Source organism: Passer domesticus, chromosome 10 (genome assembly GCF_036417665.1).
Source record: "Passer domesticus isolate bPasDom1 chromosome 10, bPasDom1.hap1, whole genome shotgun sequence".
In the NCBI taxonomy this organism is placed as follows: Eukaryota; Metazoa; Chordata; class Aves; order Passeriformes; family Passeridae; genus Passer; species Passer domesticus.
In genome coordinates this window covers 30,942,205-30,947,799 of record NC_087483.1, presented here as the reverse complement: position 1 = coordinate 30,947,799, position 5,595 = coordinate 30,942,205, and the positions used below count along the sequence as shown (strand labels likewise).

The 5,595-nt window shown below is 37.2% G+C and overlaps 1 long non-coding RNA gene across 1 annotated transcript; it reads left to right on the top strand.

Annotated features, from left to right (window-relative positions):
• The first annotated feature begins 848 nt into the window (after positions 1-848).
• Positions 849-3,858, top strand: LOC135309079 (uncharacterized). Its single transcript, XR_010369386.1, has 3 exons — positions 849-1,231; positions 2,930-3,020; positions 3,624-3,858. It is a non-coding gene; the product is annotated as an uncharacterized LOC135309079 (long non-coding RNA).
• Positions 3,859-5,595: the final 1,737 nt, after the last annotated feature.

The following is a 5,595-nucleotide window of genomic DNA, read 5'->3' as shown; positions in this document are numbered from 1 at the left end:
TGGAGAAGAATAAAGAAAAAATATGCTGGTACCTCACTTGCTTCTGCAGTAAAATACGTCACATCATATCTCAGCTGCACGATAAAAAAGACAAATTTAGTCATTCTCTGGAAACTCAGGTGTGCTATGATGCATTTGCTTTTGGCAAGGGAAAAAAGTGAGAACTTAACTACTTCTCTGACCATTTTGCTCCAAAGAGTGAATCTACAGGAACAAGCTAATTCTGCCAACACTTTCCTCTAATGCAGGCACAGAAAATAGCTTGCTAGACTTTTCACTTTTTTGCTTGTTATGAAGAGGTTGTTGCAGGGCTTTTGGAAGTGGCAGGGATTTGGAAGGTTATATACACAGCTGGTGTAAATTGTCCAGACTTTTCCAAAGTCAATGAGTGCTGAAATGTATTTGTAGGTTGCATCTCCTATCCCTCTCGAGCCAGATTTTACTTGCAAAAGACTGTAACTAACTTGTTTGGTAAAAATATTAGATTTTGTTTCTACACCTGTAAAATTTACCTAAACCTGTTTGCCTGCACCTCAGGGGCATTATAAGGTTGAATTAGTTAAGCAGTGTACACTTTGAATTCCTTGAATAAAAAATGCAGTAAGAATGCAAAGCAGTGAGAATTCAGATCTCCTAAATTCTGCTTACTTTGTTATAGTGATTCTGGGTAAACTAGACCAGAGAGCAATGCACTGGCAATAACTCCCCATAATCCTGTGTGAACTATTATTGGTCAGGGTATAATAGATGATATCCTGCAATTCACAGAGGTACTAGTTGAGTGCTATCATATTTATAGCCATTACTGTAGCCACAGAGATAGGCAGTTAGGTTTACAAGTCCTTGATTAGTTCCCCAGTGTTAGCCCTGGCTGTAGAGCTGAAATAAACAAGTTGCTCCAGGTGATATTATAGCACAGTAATGAGGTTCAGATGGCAGCTGTAGCAGCTGTGGTTGCCCTTGTTTTATTCTTCTGATTAACATATACAGGTTATTATAGCTAAGGTGATTTGGGCCCTTATTTCTGTCTTACACTTTCCTAAATTCTTTTCCTGTGGGATGAGAGACTTGCCTGCAAAAATCTAGACTGAATATCATTATCACTCTTATGTTTCCCCCCTTTTTTGATCTTGTTTCCAAAAACATAAGATGAACCATGATGTGCCTTTACAGCTCCAAGTCAGCTGATATTACTACAAGTTTATAAGAAGAAGCAACATGTTTAACTTTGGTAATTGCAATCTTTTTGTAGATATTTGTTCAAGCAGATCATCATCTGACATAAACTGACTAAACCAGTCCACCTGCTGCCAGTTTGCTTTTATGCACTGTAATGGAAGTTTCTTTCCCTCTTTTGTTACTCTCTTCTACCAGTGTATCACTTGTGGTTTTTCTCCCACCACAGCTGAAGACTTGACTCATTCATTGCCTGTTATGACTGATTCATTACCTAGACATTGTTTATTAGAGTAGGATTCAGAGGGGAGTAGAGGTAAAATCATGGTTATGTACTAATCATGGTTTTTTTCTTTTTTCAGAAGCTGTTAGGTCTGCACTAAATGTGAAGTCATCATTGCACAGTTAGGCAGTGAGAAATAGGAACAGCTGACTGATAGACACAAACCTTTGAAAAAAAGTTCCAGATCCAATTGCTTATTGCTTTCTGTTTTGAAGGAAGAATCTGAAAAGTTATGAAGTTGCTCCTCCTCTTGTTATCTAAGTCAATCAAACCAAACCAAAACTAGACAATATTGTATGTGGATGCTTATTGAATCTTTTTTTAATTCTAGGAAGAATTAGTTGTTACGCACGGAAGTTGCCTTTGTAAATACTTTCCCTTGTGTACTTCAAGCACTGTGAAGAGTTAAACATCCCTGTATTTCAAAATACAGTGAAGACTTGATAAACACTGTATAAATAATAGGATTGTCTTCAAAGATAAATAGGCCCTTAGCTTTCCACTGTTGAAGAAAAAGAATGCTTTGGGTTCATATGAAGAATGGGTGGTGTTTGAGATTTGCTCTTTCTTGCAACTATTTATCTTCCTGCCATACAGCACTTAATGATAGAAACCAAAGAAAGGGTTATGAAATTTAGGAATGGAGCAACCAAAATCTCACATGTTTTTTTTTTAAAAAATCATAATTTCAATACACTTAAAAAGGCACTTTAAAGTAATTATGGAATCTCACAGCTGTAGCATAATTTCCAGGTTTTTTATCTTGTTTTACAACTTATAAAAATTCTTCACCCAGAATAATGCAGTTCAAAATGTATCATTAGTTCCTGAACTCACACTTCATCATTCAATAAGCTGTTTTAGTAAAAGAGTGGAAACCAAAATAAGTAATAATATATGTTACAAAGATTGCATACATTAGGATCAATTGTTATAATATTTCATCTCATATTTGGATCTGAAAATATGTATTTTCTCTAAATGATAATTCTACAGGCAGAAGGAAATTAGATCAAATTGAGGAAATTAGATCAGGACTTACAACAGAGGAGGAGAATAATGTTCTTAGAAAAAAGAATTGGGTAGCTGGAGTCACTTTCAAGGGATGTGGTCAAGACACCATTGCTACACACATTAAAGAATTAACATTAATGGAGATTCTAAATTGAATTGTCTGTAATAACTGTAGGCTCTGTCTGCAGGAAGCAAGTGTTTTTCTTGTTTGACTTCACTGATTGCAGACAAAAATCTGTTTTGGTGTCAAGTAGAGACTGACAAGGGATTTGTTGTCTTTTTGGTACCATAAATTTTAGCAACAGCCAATTTGAAATAACTACGCTGGGAGTAAACTTATGCTTGACTCAAGTAGGAGGAAGACTCCTTAGGACAGCAATATGAAAAGAACTTTAAGAAGAAATAGGTCAAAGCTAACTGATTTTCAGTTTAAAGGAAAGTTTATCTTCTCTGTAGTCAAACCAAGAAGAAATAAATTCTTAAAACAAATGACTGTGGACAAAATGCAGGATTCTTTTACATCTTGCAGATGGATGTTGGCATAAAGGTAAAATGAAAATATCTTCATTTTGGCTTTTCTCATTTGCACTTATCTGAAAGAATAAATAAAATGCATAAAAATATACAGAGATAGCTATGAAATAATATAGTTTTTCATGTGGATAATGAAGGAATGTAAGTTACTAGGTACAACTTCGCTTCCTCATCTGCAGATTAGGAACGTGGCAAAACAAGTAATTAGAAACAGTGGTGGTTCTGACCTAGAAAGGTTTCCTTTTAGAAAAAAAAATATTGTTTTCCTCTCTGAGAATGAAAACAGATTTGTTAAAGTTTGAGAGAAATGTGATAGATTTTGTCTTGTTTCATTTCACACCTCAGAGTTGATTTAACTATAGCATAAAGGAAAATGTTGTCTCTGGCCGAGATAATATACAATCCATGAAGAATCACAACACTGAGAATAACTGGCCATCTGAAAATACCTCTTCAACTTATCTTACATATTGATTACTCAGTTAGCAGGGGAGGTAGATTCCATTTGTTATTTACTTACAAAAAAATTCACTCTTGAATTAAACCTTTGACAGTCTGAAGCCTTTCCTTGAATAAGTGCTGGCAGTGGGAATAACTCCTGTGTTTAATGTTGCAGCCTACTCTGGAGTCCACACTTGTGTAAAGCTTTATGCCCATGTCAAGGCAAAACTTGGGAGAAGCTGTGACAGAGCCACTTCTCAGGCTCATCTATTTTCATCATGAAGGCCACACCCAAACTGGACCAAGCCTCAGACTGCACTCCAGCAAGACTGCTCATGTTCACCCTTGGTTAGACCATGCTGGCTGCATGAACTGTGCTCACTGAGTTACACAGCTGCAGGGAGGGTGATCCTGGCTCCACCGTGCCCTTGCTGTGAGCCCAGTATACAACTGGGCCAGGAGTGAATACAGAAAGGAAATGGGAAAGGGCCATAAAAATATGTAACCCTCCCCTTAACTCCGCCCTTTGTCACAAGGTAGAGGTAAAATGCAAATTAAAGAGGATCACTTCTCAAGTACGTGTTTGTGCTTCATTCTCCAAACAGGGTGAGGGGTTTCTTCAAAAAAGATGAAATTCCTCAGCCCAGTACAGATTTTCTGTTGTAGTGTTATCTGGTAAGCAGGCAGAAATGAACACATCTCCCACCTCCTACTAAAGGTTATCTTCTCTCTTTTTGGAAAGCTATTTACCTATTCACTGAACATCCTTCTGCAAGACTGAAATATGCCAGAAAAATACCTACATACTATCCATCCTGCTATGTTTGAGCTCAATGCCCTACTTCATTCTCATTGTGCTGTCTGTTCCTTTAATGCAATTCATCAGAGGTGCTTTCTGAGGGGTTTCCTGGCAATATATTCCCATTTCTTCCACCAGAGCCAGCAATAAGGATTGTTCCCCATGAACTCAGGAGGCCTGGTTACCCTGTGTCTCAAAGACAGGGATGGAGAGAAAATTAACTTCACTGAAGTCAACAGAAATCCCAGGACAGAGGCAAGAATAGATTCATGGTTCTTCAGTATTTTTAAGTAGAACAGAAACTATTCATATTATGTGGAGCAAGAGAGCAATGCTAACCAGCAGTATTAGAGAAGAAATATTGGTTAATAAAAATGGCTATAGCTACATGCAGGCAAATTAGATGCATTTCAGTTAATCTGAATTCTTAGGAGCTCAGCCATTGAAGTCTACTGCTAACATTTATCAATAATAACTACAATAACAATAATTATTAATCAGAGTAGTTCTGATTAATTATACACTCTGACTGTATTTTAAATGCTTTTTTTCTTTTTTCCTCATTCTTCTGACAAAAGTAACTTATCTACCCCTTTCATTACCGCTGGCATTTCACATACACACACACACATATATATGTATGTAATAATAATAATAATAAAATTTTTTTTCTTTCAGTTTAAACTGCTTTTCATTTTTCTAAACTAGCTGCATAGCAAGCTTTTTTTACCGTGGCTTTCAGTTAATGTATATTTCTGCACTTGGATCTTAATTTCCTGCACTTTATCCACTGTACATACCCACTTGCTGCCAAAAATCATCATTTTGCATTTTAGTCTGAATGGTTTCAAGCTGGTTAGGTTCCATTCCCCTGCTTTCTGGAAAGTAGCAGGGAGAAAGCTTCTTTTCTTTTAATGCTGAGTGAATAACTACAGTACTTGAAGCCTATAGTGAACCAAGTGGGCAGTCATCATTATCACACTGAGTCCCAATTTTAACATCTCATGATTTGTCTGAAATTCAAGATATGCAGCAATCAGCCTTCTGTAGTTAAGCAGTTCCAGCAAGATTTCCATAGAGCAAAATGCACAGGAATTACAACTCCTCGGGCTGAACACTTTCACAAAGAGTTCTTAGGGGTTTTGTCCGATTCCTCAGGAGTTTAAAATCCAAAATAACACAATTGACACTGTCAGCTCTGAACTACTTCAAAGGGCTGGAATTTAACATGACAAACCTTAAGGTTTTTAGCTCAGTTCCTGCTCAGACAGGCTGCTCCCCACTCCTCGGTGGGAGGCTGTAGTGGAGAGAGGAGTGTCGAGCTGCGCTCTCTGTGTGAGGCCCCAGC